The sequence below is a fragment of the Petaurus breviceps genome, unplaced genomic scaffold (assembly GCF_028583685.1).
Source record: "Petaurus breviceps papuanus isolate PSGF00001 unplaced genomic scaffold, PetGlider_PUasm1.0 229, whole genome shotgun sequence".
NCBI lineage: Eukaryota > Metazoa > Chordata > Mammalia > Diprotodontia > Petauridae > Petaurus > Petaurus breviceps.
In genome coordinates this window covers 1649261-1666306 of record NW_027185903.1, presented here as the reverse complement: position 1 = coordinate 1666306, position 17046 = coordinate 1649261, and the positions used below count along the sequence as shown (strand labels likewise).

The 17046-nt window shown below is 36.8% G+C and overlaps 1 pseudogene; it reads left to right on the top strand.

Moving 5' to 3' along the window:
* The window catches only part of LOC138167546 (paired box protein Pax-6-like), a 36696-nt pseudogene extending 20140 nt beyond the window's left edge, over nucleotides 1–16556 (top strand).
* Nucleotides 16557–17046: the final 490 nt, after the last annotated feature.

Sequence of the window (17046 nt, the reverse complement as noted above, 5' to 3'; positions counted from 1 at the left end):
ATGAAAAAATGCTCTAAATCACTACTGATTAGAGAAATGCAAGTTAAAATAACTCTGAGGTACTAATTCACACCCATCAGATTGGCTAATATGACAGAAAAAGAAAATGACAAATGATGGAGGGATGTGGAAAAATTGGGACCTTAATGCATTTTTGGTGGAGTTGTGAACTGGTCCGACAATTTTGGAGAATAATTTGGAACGATGCCCAAAAGGCAATCAAACTGTGCATACCCTTTGGCCCACTAGTATCACTACTAGGTCTATATCTCAAGGAGATCAAAGAAAAGAGGAAAGAATCTATTTGTATAAGAATATTTATAATGGCTCTTTCTTTGGTGGCAAAGAATTGGACATTGAAGGGATGCCCATAAATTAAGAAATGACTGAACAAGTTGTGGTATATGAATATAATGGAATACTATGCTATAAGAAATGATGAATAGGAAAATTTCAGGAAAATCTAGAAAGACATGAACTAATGCAAAGAAAAGTGAGCAGATCCAAGAGAACATTGTACACAGTAACAGCAACATTGTGCAATGATCAACTATGATTGACTTAGATCTTCATAGCAATACATTTATTCAAGACAATTCCAAAAGACCCATGATGCTGTCCACATCCAAAGAGAGAGCTAATGGAATCTGAATGCAGACTGAATTGTATTATTTTCACTTTATTTTTCTATGTTTTTTTTTCCTTTTGTCCTGTTTCTTCTTTTGCAACATGACTAATATGTAAACATGTTTTATGTGATTGCACATACATAACTGTAAGTAAGGAGGATTTGGTTATTCTTTTTAGATCATAGTTTCAAGAAATCTAGATATAATTTCCGAGGATCTTGGCTGTAAATAATTCCTACTGTGACTATACAGTGAGATATGGGGATAACATAATGTAATATTTACTACGCTAATGTTGGCAAAATATTTCTATGTCTGTTGCCCTATAAACCAAGTGGGCACTGGTCAGAAAGGGGGGAACCCACAGGAGACTCTGAATTCATAAGCCTGAATGCTCTTTATGTGTGTTTTCCTCAAGCAGCCCCCACTGAGTCTTGAGGAAGGAAGTTCTAGGAGTTGTAGCTCTTATTATATTCTCTCCTGCCCCTGTGAGGAGTGATTATGGAAACTGTAGGAGTTGGTGCTCCCATTATCAGCAACCTTCTTAAGAAGACTAGACTAGAATAAAATAAGCTTATTTAGTCCCTCATTATTACTTCATTCCTGTCTTCTTGTCTGCCAAGATCAAGACTGAACATGTGCTAGAACACCTGCTAGAAACTCTCTCCTGTCTAACACCTAGCATAGTCAGTGTTACCTGTCTGTTTACCTGTGTTACAATAACCTACATCAAATTACTTACCATCTTAAGGAGGGGAAAGGGAAGGAGGGAGGGAGAAATTTTGGAACTCAAAGTTTTACTTAAAAATGAATGTTAAAAAATTATCTTTAAATGAAATTGGAAAAAACAAAATATTATTTAAAAATTAGAGAAATATTAATAGCTCATGGATAGGCTGAGCCAATATGATAAAAATGATATTCTAGCTAAATCAATTTACTTTTTCAGTGCCATACCAACCAAATCACCCCCAAAAATTTTGAGAGAGCTAAAAAAATAATTCACCTGGAAGAACAAAAGATCATGAATATAAAGGGAATCAATGAAAAAAATGCAAAGGAAGATGGCCTAGCATTATGAGACCTCAAACTGTATTACAAAGTGGTAATCATCAAAATAATCTGGTACTGGCTAAGAAATAGAGTGATGAATCAGTGGAACAGATTAGATACACAATACACAGTAATATATGACTATAGTAACCTAGTGCAGGAGAGAGGGAAAGAATTTGGCACTATTTTTTTTAAAAATGAATGTTAAATAAAATTTACATGCATTACAGGAAAAAAAATTTTAAATAAAGAGATTTAATGGCATACTTCTAGTTCATCATCTTAGATACATATAAATAGCACAAACACAGATAACTATGTATGGTTGTGATTTGTCCTTCGTTCTTGAAGAGGATCATGACATGAGAGATAATGACATGTATTGAAATTAACTTTGATTTGAGTGAGGGAAAGCTGTGCAAGGTCACCCAACCTCACTTTCTCCTCCAGAGCCATCTGGGTCCAGTGGCAAGATATTCATCGTGATCCACAATGCAATGGGAAACCCTGGATCTTTTAAGCAAAGATCTTTTCAAGTTATTACTTTTAGTGAGGCAATGTCCATTCACTGAATAGTCCTCTTTAATAAGTGAATCAAGAAATGGCCCCTTAAATTTAAAAAAAAAAAGGGGGGGAGACCCTCAGGGTTTCTGGCCAAAAGAGGAACAGTTACTATTTACATTCACTCTGAGCCAGGAGGGCCCAAAAGTAACCGTTAAGTGATGTGTGGGCAGGGCAGGGACCTATTGTCCAATCCATGACATACAGAGTGAATTGTGTTTAAGGCTTTATCAGATAACTAACATAACATGATAAATGCATAAAAGAAGCATAAATCAAGAGCTATGGGAGGTCAGAGGAGAAAGAATCATTACTGAAGCTATAGAAAGAAACAAGGGGAAATGCTACTATGTATCCAATATTAAACAACTATAGGAAATAGAAGGGAAATGAACCTTGGGAGTAATTGATTATAACATTTTTGTGTCCCTTGTGGGTAGGAGTGCTCTGCTTATAGTCAAATATAGACCCTAGACTTTTTTAAATGAATTTTTGAAAGTTTAGAGAAATAATAACCCCATGACCTGGAAACCTGAAAGGAAAGATGGTTCAAGAATAATGGAAGGAGAAGACGGGGCAGAGCCAAGATGGTAGAGTAGAAGTAGGAAATCGCATGAGCTCCTGCAGCAACCACCTCCAATACCTGTAAAATATGACTCTAAACAAATTTTAGAGCTACAGAACCCAAAAAGTGACAGAGAGAAACGAATCTCCCACTGAAGGCAGCCTGACAGGCCAACAGGAAGGGTCTATCACACCAGACTGAGAGCCAAGCAGAATTCCATGTGAGCCCTGCAGTCTGAGACCTCAGGCAACTCTGAAAAGCAGCACAGACTGGCCAGAGCAGGAGAGTGAATCCACCAGCAGTTGTGGTGGTTTCCAGACTTCTCAACCCATAAATGCCAAAGACAAAGTAAAAGGTCAATGGGGAACTGTGTTGGAACCAGATGATGGAAGAGTGTGATCTGACCTCTAATCCCAGGGCTAGAGGTGGTGGAGGCTTGGTGGCTGCAGCTGCTGCCATGTGGCTGCCTCTGGAGCTCCTGGCCTGCATATCATAGGGGTACAAAGTGATCATTCAGAGGGTAATTGCTCTTGCTTTGACCTCCTTGGATCTAGATCACAGTCTTGGGTAGAGGTCCTGGGGTGTGTGACCAGTGTGCCAGAGCTTGGGGTGTCTGTAGAGAGGGTGGCCTCCTCACAGCTCTGACAATATCTGTAAAAACCCCACAGATTTGGAATATAGCTCTCTCAACTCTGGAAGCAAAGTTCTACTATGGCAAAGAGCTCAAAAGTCAAGTAATTGGTTGGCAAGATGAGCATGTAAAGGAAGCATAAACAGACCATAGAATCCTTTTTGGGGACAAAAAGGATCAAAACATAGCACAAGGAGAAGTCAACAAAGTCAAAACTCCTGCATCAAAAACTCCCAAGAAAAAATATGAATTGTTTATAGGCCATGGAGGAGCTCAAGAAGAATTCTGAAAAGCAAGTTAGAGAAGTGGAGGAAAAATTAGGAAGAGAAATGAGAATGATGCAAGAAAATCATGAAAAGCAAGTCAATAGCCTGCTAAAGGAGACCCAAAAAAATACTGAAGAAAATAACACCTTAAAAAATAGACTAACCCAAGTGGCAAAAAGAGGCCCAAAAAGCCAATGAGGAGAAGAATGCCTTAAAAAGCAAAATTTGCCAGATGGAAAAGGAATTTCAAAAACTCACGGAAGAGAATAATTTCTTCAAAATTAGATTGCAGCAAATGGAAGCTAACTTTATGAGAAATCAAGACACTACAAAACAGATCTAAACAAATGAAAAAAAATAGAAGGCAATGTGAAATATCTCATTGGAAAAACCACTGACCTGGAAAATAGATCAAGGAGAGATAATGTAAAAATTATTGCACTACCTGAAAGCCATGATCAAAAAAAGAGCCTAGAAATCATCCTTCAAGAAAATCTCGGTGCAGCTAGGTGGTGCAGTGAATAGAGCACCAGCCCTGGAGTCTGAAGGACCTGATTTCAAATCTGGCCTCAGACACTTAACACAAAAACTAGCCTGTGACCTTGGGCAAGTCACTTAACCCCAATTGCTCTCCAAAAAGCAAAAAAGAAAGGAAAAAAAGAAAATCTCAAGGAAAATTGCCCTGATATTCTAGAAACAGAGGGCAAAATGGAAATTGAAAAAATTCACCAATTGCCTCTTGAAAAGATCCCAAAAAGAAAACTCCTAGGAACATCATAGCCAGATTCCACAGCTCCCAGGTCAAGAAGAAAATATTACAAGCTGTCTGGAAGAAACAATTTGAGTATTGTAGAAACATAATCAGGATAACACAAGATCTAGAAGCTTCTACATTAAGGGATTGGAGGGCTTGGAATATGATATTCCAGAGGTCAAAGGAGCTAGGATTAAAACCGAGAATTACCTATCCAGCAAAACTGAGTACAATGCTTCAGGGGAAAATATGGTCATTCAGTGAAATAGAGGACTTTCAAGTATTCTTGATGAAAAAAACTAGAGCTGAACAGAAAATTTGACTTTTAAATACAAGAAGCAAGAGAAGTGTGAGAAGGTAAATGGGGAAAAGAAATCATAAGAACTTATTAAAATTGAACTATTTATATTCTTACATGGAAAAAAATCATTGAAACTCATGAGACTTTTCTCAGTATGAGGATAATTGAAGGGAATATATATGTATATATATATACATATGTGTGCATACATATATGTACATATATAGGAGGATGTATGTATGTATAAATACATATGTGACTGTATGTATTTGTGTGTGTGTGTGTGTGTGTGTATACAGAGGCCACAGGATCAATTGAATAGGAAGGGATGATATCTAAAAAATAAAATTACAAGGTGAGAGAGGAATACAATGAGAGAAGGAGAAGGGGAGAGATAGAATATGGTAAATTATCTCATATAAAAGAGGCAAGAGAAAACTGTTACAATGGAGGGAAAGAGCAGGAAGGTGAAAGGCAATGGGTCAAACTTACTTTCATTAAATTTGACTTAAGGAGGGAATAGCATACACAGTCAATTGGGTATCTTACCCTATAGGAAAATAGGGGGGAAGGGGATAAAAGTGGGAATGATAGAAGGGAGGGCAGATTGGGGGAGAGGGTAGTTAGAAGCACACACTTTTTTTCTTTTTTTCTTTATTAATTTGTTTGTTTACTTTTAGTTTACAAGATTCAATTCCACAATTCCTTGAGTTTCAAATTTTTTCCTCCTCCTTCCCCATGACGGTATACAATGAAGTATAGGATCTACAAATACTTTCACAATAGACATTAGTCAGGTTGTAAGGACAGATTGTATCAGATGGAGTGAAAAATGGTAAAAAGGAAACAAAACCAAATAAGAAAAATATCAGGTAGTTTGCTTCAATCTGGATTCATACTCACTTCTTTCTAGTTCTTTCTCAGGATGTAGACATCTCTCTTCATCATGAGTCTTTTGGGATTGACTTATATCACTGCATTGCTGACAAGAGTCCAGTCTATCAAAGCTGGTCATCACACATACGTTGTGTCTGTAATTGTGTACAAATTTCTCCTGGCTCTACTCTTCTCACTCAGCATTAGTTCGTAAAAGCCTCACCAGGTAAATTTGAAGTCCATCTGCTCCTCGTTTCTTATAGCACATTAGTATTCCATTACGTGCATATACCACAACTTGTTCAGCCATTCCCCAATTGATGGGCACCCCCTTAATTTCCAATTATTTGCCACCACAAAAAGCACTGCTATAAATATTTTTGTACATATGGGTCTTCCTTCCACTTCTATGATTTCTTTGGGATATAACCCTAGAAGTGGTATTGCTGGGTCAAAGGGTATGAAATTATTTACAGCCTATTGGGCATAATTCCAGATTGCTCTCCAGAAAGGTTGGATCAGTTCACAACTTCACCAGCAGTGCATTAGTGTTCCAATTTGCCAACATCTTCTCCAAAATTTGTCATTTTCCTGTTTTGTCATCTTAGCCAATCAGACTGGAGAGATGTAGTACTTCAGAGTTGTTTTGATTTGCATTTCTCTAATCAATAGTGATTTAGAGCATTTCTTCATATGCTTAGAGATATCGTTAATTTCTTCCTCTGAAAACTGCCTGTTCATATCCTTTGACCATTTATCAATTGGAGAATGACTCGTATTCTTATAGATTTGACTCAGTTTTCTGTATATTTTAGAAATGAGTTCTTTCTCAGAGACATAGGTTGTAAAAATTCTTTCCCAGTTTCCCACCTCCCTCTTAATCTTGGTTACATTGGCTTTGTTTGTACAGAAGCTTTTCAATTTATTGTAATACAAATTATCCATTTTACATTTTAAAATGCTCCCTAATTCTTGTTTGGTCACAAAGTCTTCCCCTCTCCACAAATCTGACAGGTAAACTATTCCTTGCTTTCCAAGATTGCTTACAGTATCAACCTTTCTATCTAGATCATGCAGCCATCTACACTTGATTTTTGGCATATGGTGTTAGATAATGGTCTATGCCCAGTTTCTGCCATACTATATTCCAGTTTTCCCAGCAGTTTTGTCAAATAGCAAGATCTTATCCCAAAAACTGGGATCTTTGGGTTTATCAAACAATAGATTACTATAGTCATTGGCTGCTGAGTCTCGTGTGCCCAATCTATTCCATTGATCCACCCCTCTATTCTTCAGCCAGTACCAAGTAGTTTTGATGACTGCTGCTTTATAATATAGATTAAAATCTGGTATGGCTAGTCCACCTTCCCCAGCATTTCTTTTCATTAATTCCCTTGATATTCTGGACCTTTTGGTCTTTCAAATGAATTTTATTACTATTTTTTCTAGCTCTATAAAGTAGTTTTTTGGTAAATTGATTGGTATGGCACAAAATATATAATTTAATTTAGGTAAAATTGTCATTTTTATTATATTGGCTCGACCCAGCCACGAGCAAGTGATATTTTTCCAAGTAGTTAGATTTGACTTTATTTGTGTGAAAAGTGTTTTGTAGTTGTGATCATATAGGTCCTGAGTTTGTTTTGGCAGGTAGATTCCCAAATATTTTATAATGTCTACAGTAACTTTAAATGGGATTTCTCTTTCTATCTCTTGCTGTTGAATTTCATTAGAAATATACAGGAATGCTGAGGATTTATGTGGGTTTATTTTGTATCCTGCAACTTTGCCAAATTTATTTATTGTCTCAAGTAGTTTTTTACTTGATTCTCTAGGATTCTCTAAATATATCATCATATCATCTGCAAAGAGTGATAGCTTGGTCTCTTCTTTGCCTAATTTGATTCCTTTGATTTCTTTTTCTTCTCTAATTGCTACTGCTAACATTTCTAGTAACAGATTGAATAAGAGGGGTGATGATGGACACCCTTGTTTCACCCCTGATCTTATTGGAATGAGAAGCACACACTTTTGAAAAGGGACAGGGTCGAAGTAGAAAATAGAATAAGTGGGAGGGTGGGACAGGATGAAGGGAAATATAGTTAGTCTTTCACAATATAACTACTATGGAAACGTTTTGCCTAACTACATATGTACAACATATATTGACTTGCTTATCTTCCCAGTGGAGGTGAGTAAGGAGGGAAGAAGGGAAAGAATATGGAAATCAATGTTTTAAAAACAAATGTTTAAAAAAATTCTTTTTTACATGCAATGGGGAAATAAAATATATAGGCACTGGGATATATAAATCCATCTTGCTCTACTAGAAAATTGGGGGGGGCCTATGGGGGAGGATATAAGAAAGAGCAGATGGTATAAGAGAGAGAAGTGGTATTCAATAGGCTCGCTATTTTGGGGTGGTAGTAGGGGAAAGATGGGGAGAAAATTTGTACCTCAAAATCTTGTGGTAATGAATGTTGAAAACTAAAAATAAACAAAAAAGAAAAGAAAAGAATAATGGAAGGAGTCTCTCAAAAATCAAATTCCAGCAATACAGTTGTGAAGGATCCCTGCAGGAAAGAAGATTAGGGAGGGGGCTATATAAAGAGGCTAATGTGACTGCACAGATAACTTTCTGATAACTTTTCAAATGTATGACAAAAAATAGAAACAATCATATAACTAAGAAAGGATAAAAGACTAACACATTCCTATGAAAAGAGAACTAAGTAGGCTAAAGCACAGAACGAGCCCAGGCTTGCAAAGGTGCTATGAAGCAAGAGGGGTTTTTTAACTATATTTGAAACCAAAAAATGGGAAACTAAGAGACAAATTTAATGTTTAGGATAGATCATATAATGTTGACAAGTGACAGAAAATGAAACTGCTAATCGACCATCTTTCAGTCTTCTCTGTCAAGGAGAATGATCAGTCTTCAGATTAAAAAGAATAGAAGAAAAAAAGTACAAAAAAAAGGAATTGAAATGCAATATAAGAAAGAGATAATGAGAGCTTTTAAGCAATTCTGTATTCAAGTCTCTGGGCTGGATGAATTTTTCTCCAAAATGCTAAAAAGAATTTTTTTAAGTAATTGAGGTAAAGTAACTTGCTCAAGGTTACACAGCCAGTTATTTGTGGGTGTGGTGCTAGGTATCAGAGCCCATATTCGATCCCAGCTCATCCCAACTCTGGGGCCGGTGCTCTTACTCGCTGTGCTACCTGGCTGCCCCTAAAAGGAATATTTTTAAGAAAAATTTCCTAGATATGATGGTTTTATTTGTATTTGTTATATTTATGTTGTAAGTATTAATATATGTATATATTGTGTAATATATTTGCATATGTATGTATGTGTATATAAACATATATGCATAAAGATACACATATGTAGATATATATATATATGTTTGGAGAAACAGACAGACATTTGTTTTTCCTCTATTTTATTGTAAACTCTTAGTAAATAGGGATTTTTTCATTCTTTGTATTTCTATCACCAGTGCCTAGGACAATGCCTGGCATATAGAAGGTGCTTAACACATGTTTGTTTATTGGTCAATTGATGGTTGAATGGACTCAATATATTGAAGAATCACGGAGAATGAAAGATAGGCAAGAAAACTGGACATAAAAGTACGGATTTTCCAAAAAAAAGCTATCAATTTTACTGATACTAAAAACTATAGAAATATTATTGTAAATTCTTGACTAATTTATTGACTAATTCATTAAATTATGGTTGCTGAGACCTTAGGGAGATATTGACACTAGACACCAACACAGATTCACTAAGAACAACTCATATCTTCATTTCATTTTTTTAAAACGCATGCGTCAGGGGAAAGTCACTAATGAGGCTACATTGAATTTTAGCAAAACATTTAACTTAGCATTACATGATATTCTTGTAGGTTAAGATATAGATATATTGACTAGCATAGCTACTTGGATTGTTATCTTCTTGAAAGACTATATCCAGGGGGGCAGAGCCAAGAGGGCAGAGTAGAAGCACAACCTTCCCTCAGCTCCGGCTTCCACCTTCCCCAATCCATGTAAAAAGAGGACTCTAAACAAACTTTGGAGCTGCAGAACTCACAAAATGACACAGAGAAGCTAACCTCTCACTGAGGACAGCCCAGCAGGCCAGCAGGAATCCAGCACAGCACTCTGGGAGCCCAGCCCCACGCTTTAGCCCCAGGGGGGGCATGACCAGCCCCTGGCCAGAGGGACTCCAGATCTCCAGCAACTGTGGCCTTTTCCAGATTTATTAACACATAGATGTGAAGGACAAAGTGAGAGGTCAATGCAGTCTGGACTTTGGGACCACTAAGTGGGAGTGTGTGGCTTTTACCCATGTGGTGAGAAGCCGCTGAGACACCGGCACAGCCAGCCAGTGCCACGTGGTGGCTTCAGCTCCTGGCCTGGAGAGTGTAGGGGGACCAAGCACCAGTCTGAGGGGTAATCACTCTTGCTTTAACCTGCTTGGATCTAGATTGCAGTCTAGGGTGGAGGTCCTGGGATGTGCCTCCAGCTTGCCAGAGCATGTGGAGACCTCAGAGAGGGCACCCACCTAATACCTCCGGCAGCTGAGAAAACCCCAGCATTTGGGATGAAATCTCCCCTGTCTGGTGGCAGAGTCCTACTGTGGCAAAAAGCCCAAAAGTCAAGTAATTGAGTGGCAAAATGAGCAGGCAAAGGAAACAAAGCAGACAGAAGATTCCAACATTACACTCCTATTTTGAGGACAAAAAGGAGCAAAGCATGGAACAGGAGGAAAACAATGAAATCAGAACTCCTGCACCAACAGCTTCAAAGGAAAATATAAGCTGGTTACAGGCCATAGAGGACCTTAAGAAGCACATAAGAGAAGTGGAGGAAAAACTGGGAAGAGAAATGAGAAAGATGCAAGAAAATTACTAAATGAGAGTCAACAGCCTGACTGAGGAAAATAATATCTTAAAAAACAGACTGACTCAAATGGCAAAGGAGGCTCAAAGAGGCAATGAGGAGAAGAATGCCTTAAAAAGCCGAATTTGCCAGATGGAAAAAGAATCTCAAAAGCTCACTAAGGAGAATCATTGCTTCAGAATTAGATTGGAGCAAATAGAAGCTAATAACTTTATGAGAAATCAAGATGCTGTTAAACAGATCCAAACAAATGAAAGAATAGAAGGCAATGTGAAATATCTCATGGGAAAAACCACTGACCTGGAAAATAGATCCAGGAGAGATCATTTAAAAATTATTGGACTACCTGAAAGCCATGACCAAAGTAAGGAGCTAGAAATCATCCTCCAGGAAATTCTCAAAGAAAACAGCCCTGATGTTTTAGTACCAGAGGGCAAAATAAAAGTTGAAAGAATCCACCTATCACCTCCTGAAAAAGATCCCAAAAAGAAAACTCCTAGGAATATTATAGCCAGGTTCTGGAGTTCCGAGATCAAGGAGAAAATATTACAAGCAACCAGGAAGAAACAATTTGAATATTGTGGAAACACAATCAGGATAACATAGGATCTGGCAGCTTCTCCACTGAGGGATCGAAGGGTTTGGAATATGATATTCCAAAAGCCAAAGGAGCTGGGATTAAAACCAAGAGTCACCTACCCAGCAAAACTGAGTATCATGTTTCAGGTGAAAATATGGTCATTCAGTGGAATAGAGGACTTTCAAGCATTCTTGCTGAAAAAACCAAAGTTGAATAGAAAATTTGACATTCAGATACAAGAAGAAAGAGAAGCATGAGAAGGTAAACAGGGAAAAGAAATCATAAGGAACTTATCAAAGTTGAACTATTAACATTCCTATGTGGAAAAACAATAATTGTAACTTATGAAACTTTTCTCAGTAGTTGAAGGGATTAGAAATATATACATATGTCTATATATGAGGGTATATGGGCATATGAATACATATGTGAATGTGTATATATATGTTTACAGGTATACATAGATAGAGGGCACAGGGCCAATTTAACAGGAAGGGATGATACTTAAAAGGTGAAATTAAGAGGTGAGAGGAATATAATGAGAGGAGATGGGGAAAGACAGAATGGGGTAAACTATCTCATACAGAAGAGGAAAGGGAAAATGGTTACAATGGAGGGGAAGAATAGGAAGGCAAAAGGGAATGGGTCAACCTTATTTCCATTGAATCTGGCTTGAGAAGGGAGTGAAATACACACTAAATAGGGTATCTCACCCTCCAGGAGAGTAGGGGGAGGGGAAAAGAGGGGGGATGATGGAAGGGAGGGCAGGCTGTGGGGGAGGGAAGTTGGAAGCACCCACTTTTGAAAAGGTATGGGATCAAAGTAGAGAATAGAACAAGTGGGAGATGGGATAGGAGGGAGGGAAATATAGTCAGTCTTTTACAATATATCTACTATGTTATTGTTTTGCATTAGCCACATATGTACAACCTATACAGAACTGCTTTTCTTTCCAGGAAGGGTGGGTGACAAGGAAGGAAGGGAATGAATCTGGAATTGAAAGTTTTAAAATCAAATATTCAAATATATATGTATATATATATACATATATATTTATATATGTGTGTGTATATATATACTATTATTAATACCATCTTAAATGTAATTGGGAAATAAGATATACTGGCACTGAGACATAGAGATCCACTGGAAAAGTCGAAAGGGGTATGGGAGAAAATATGGGAGAGAGCAGATTGGAGGAGGGGATATCCTGTGGGACTGCTGTTTTGGGGTGGTGGGTAGGGGAGAAAATTTGTAACTCAAAATAATCTGGTGGAAATGAATGATGTTAATCAGAAGCTAATAAAGCATTAAAAAAAGAAAGAAAGACTATATCCAAAACCTGTTGATTAATAGAAGAATATCATTAGGGAAGTTTGTCTGTCATCAGAATGAGATCAACAAACTACTAGCCCAGTCCTGAATTCTGCCACTTGTTTTCATGTGGTCCAAGAGCTAAGAATATTTTTTGCTTTTTAAAATACAATAAAACTTTATTTGATTTTTATTAGTTTATTGATTGTTGGTCTTTAACATTTACTTCCGTAAGTTTTAAATTTTCTCCCCTCCCTCCCCAAGATGGCATACAATCTGATATAGGCTTTACACATACATTCCTATTAAACACATTTTCTCATTAATCATGTTTTGTAGAAGACTTTCAACAAATGGGAGAAACCATGAGAAATAAAACAAAACAAAACAAAATAGTCTGTTTCACTCTGCATTCTGACTCCATAGTTCTTTCTCTGGTTGTAAATAGCATTTTCCATCATTATTCCTTTGGAATTGTTTGAGATCCTTGCATTGCTGAGAAGGGCTAAGTCTATCAAAATCAGTCATTGCACACTGTGACTGTTACTGTGCACAATGTTCTGCTGGTTCTGCTCACTTCACTCAGCATCAGTTCATACAAATCTTTCCAGGTTTTTCTGAAGTCTGCCTGTTCATTATTTCTTAAAGTATAGTAGTATTCTATTACATTCATATACCACAACTTGTTCAGTCATTCCCCAATTGATGGGCATCCCCTTGATTTCCAATTCTTTGCCACCACAAAAAGAGCTGCTATAAATATTTTTGTACATGTGGGACTTTTTCCCATTTTTCTGAGCTCTTTGGGAAACAGCACTAGAAATGGCATTGCTGGGACAAAGGGCATGCACATTTTTAGTCCTTTGGGAATAGTTCCAAATTGCTCTCCAGAATGGTTGGATCAGCTCACAGCTCCACCAAAATAAATTAATGTTCCGACTTTCCCACATCTTCTCCAACATCATTTTCCTGTTTTGTCCTGTTAGCCAATCTGATATGTGTGATGTGGTACCCCATAGATGGTTTGATTTGCATCTCTCTGATCAATAGTGATTTAGAGCATTTTTTCATAGGACAATAGATAACTTTAATTTCTTCCTTTGAAAACTGCCTGTTCATATCCTTTGACCATTAATCAATTGGGGAATGACTTGTATTCTTTTTTTTTAAAGCAATCAGGGTTACGTAACTTGCTCAAGGTTACATGGCCAGTTATTTCTGGGTGTGGTGCTAAGTATCTGAGCCCGGTATTTGATCCAGGACATCCCAACACTGGAGCAGTGCTCTTACTCACTGAGCCACCTGGCCACCCCCTAAGCAATTGGGGTTAAGTAACTTGCTCAAGGTTACATGGCCAGGTGTTTCTGGGTGGGTAATAAGTGACTGAACCCAGATTCGATCCACATGTCATCCCAACACTGGAACCAGTACTCTTACTCGCTGTGCTACCTGGCCGCCCCATGACTTGTATTCTTATAAATTTGACTCAGTTCTCTGTGTATTTTAGAAATGAGGCCTTTATCAGAGACACTAGATGTAAAAATTCTTTCCCAGTTTTCTGCTTCCCTCCTAATCTTGGTTGCATTGGTTTTTGTTTATGCAAAAAATTTTCCGTTTAATATAGTCAAAATTGTCCATTTTGCATTTCGTAATGTTATCTATCTCTTCTTTGGTCATAAATTCCTCCATTCTCCATACATCTGACAGATAAACTATTCTTTGGTCCCCTAATTTGTTCATAGTATCAATCTTTATACCTAAATCATGGACCTATTTGGACTTTATTTTTGTGTATGGTGTCAGATGTTGGTCTATGCCCAGTTTCTTTCATATTATTTTCCAGTTTTCCCAGCAGTTTTTGTCAAATAATGAGCTCTTATACCAGAATCTGGAGTCTTTGGGTTTATTAAACAGTAACTGGCTATAATCATTGACTACTGTGTATTGAGTACCTAAACTATTCCACTGATCTACCCCTCTCTTTAGCCAGGACCAATTAGTTTTGATTTAAGATTTAAGATCTGGTATGGCTAGGCTACCTTCCCTAGCATTTATTTTCATTAATGCTCTTGATATTCTGGACTTTCTGCTCTTCCAGATAAATTTTAATATTATTTTTTCTAGCTCTGTAAAGTAATTTTTGTTTAGTTTGATTGGTGAAGCACTGAATAAGTCAATTAATTAAAGTAGAATTGTCATTTTTATTATATTAACTTGGTCTACCCATGAGTAACTGATTTTTTCCAATTATTTAGATTTCACTTTATTGATGTAAGAAGTGTTTTGTACTTGTGTTCATATGGTTCCTGGGTTTGTTTTAGCAGTTGAATTCCCAAATATTTTATATCTACAGTAACTCTAAATGGAATTCCTCTTACTATCTCTTACTGTTTGCTTTTGTTAGTAATATATAGAAATGCTGATGATTCATATAGGTTTATTTTATATACTGAAACTTTGCTAAAGTTGTTTATTATTTCAAGTAGCTTTTTACTTGATTCTCTAGGATTCTCTAAGTATATTATCATATCATCTTCAAAGAGTGATAACTTAGTTTCTTGTCTATTGTAATTCCTTCAATTTATTTTTCTTCTCTTATTGCTAGAACTAACATTTCTGGTACCATATTGACTAACAGTGGTGATAATGGACATCCTTAATTTTTTATTTTACTAATTTTATTTAAAATTTTTTATATAATTTTATTTTATTTATGTTTTAAAATAAATATTTATTTTATTTAAAGACAATGAAACTTTATTTTCAAGTTCTTACTTTGATGGCCTGCCAGGTAAGCTAGATTTGGCCCACAGGTTGTAGTTTGCCACCTCTTGATTTAAATGCAGGAATAAATGATATGTTTATAAAATTTGAAGATGACAAAAGCTATCCAAGTCATTAAGTAACAGAACCAGAATTCAAAAAGATCCTGATGGGCTAGAATAATGGGCCAAATCTAAGAAATTACAAATAAATGTAAATTCAAGTGCTTAGGTTCAAAAATCCAATAACATAAGTATAATATGGTAGAGGTTTCACTCAACAGCATATATATTAAAAAAAAACACTTTGTGATTTTCAGCATTTATAAATTCAGCATGAGTTGGCAGTGTGATGTGACTAAAAGGGAAAAATCTCAGACAATTTTAGCTTATATTAGTAAACCTACTAGTGTACAGGAAAAAAAGGAAGATATTTTTCTCACTGACTTTTTTTCTGACTAGAACACATGCAAAGAACTGCGTTCAATTCTGGGTGTCATGTTTTAAGAATCTGAGCTGGCAATATTTTGATCCATGTTCTGTAGATAAGAGATGGCTGCCAGCGAGAGGAAAGTGGGGTGGGGAGGAGAATATTAATTCCATCATCTGAAATGGAGAAGATTCAGATGAAGCCCAAACTTCAGCTAAAGTGAAAACTACAAAGAAATGGGACATCCTTTACCCAAGAGCAAACTGAGGTTCAAACTCTAGAGAGTTTGAAAGAACCCATTACCCAGATGTGTTTGCCAGAGAGAGACTAGCTGCCAATGTAGGCATACCTGAAACACATAGGTATATAGGTGTATAGGTATAGTTTTCTAATCAAAAGTAAGCAGAGAAGGAAAAGAAAGTGGGGGATAAGACAAGGCAGGCTAGCAACACACCCACATCAGCAATAGCTTCAGTAAAAGTGTCTACCAGCCAATCCCACAACTTACCACTCACCTTTCCTCCTTCATTGTCAGGCTCTATGTTGGGTCAGTCAGACACAGCCCTAACAAATACATATAGTGCCTAGTCAACCATGCTCAGCTTCACAATGGTGAACAACCTGTCCATGTAACCCACTGTTCCCAGCCAGACCACCTCTTAGTCCCACATGTTGCCCACTACTCCACTGGTAAATGGGCAGTTATGATATTTACACACCCACACACACATGAACCAATGGGCATTTCTAGTACCATTTCAACAGGCCTCATTTCCCCTGGAGTGTTAGTTCCCATTCAAGTTCCTGGAAATGAACCTGATGTGTCTCAATACTGGCCACAATTACAGATTTTTAAAAGTGTGTTAACTTCAAACAATGACTATATATGGACAATAGTTGGATGTTTTAGGAGTATTTTATAAAGGAATTTTTGCTGTCAGAAATGCTTCTGTATTACAACTCTGTCCTGTACCATACCATACCACTTAGCAAAAAAGACTTTACCCATGGACCTTCATACACAGAAAGAAATACATCAGTTAGAACAAATCTTCATTTTGTATCCAAACTTTTATTCATTTTGGCAAATGAGCATTGGTAGGTTATGAGGAAAAACAAAGAATAAAGTGGACTGAATGGATATTTCTGATGTATGTTGGTCATGAAGCTATTTTTTAAAGGAAGCCATTGACCAATAAGTTCTGCCACAAATTTAAGAGGTTTTTATTTTGGATTTATCAAATCTTTCTACCAATCTATTTATAGATGATGGATTAATATTCCAAGTTTCTATCATTCCATCATGTATAATGAAACCTAGAATAATATACACCAGATTTTTGTAAGAAAAAAATCCTTTGAGTTCCCATAGTTTGTTAACAGATTAAGTTTATGTGCAGGAACAACAACAAA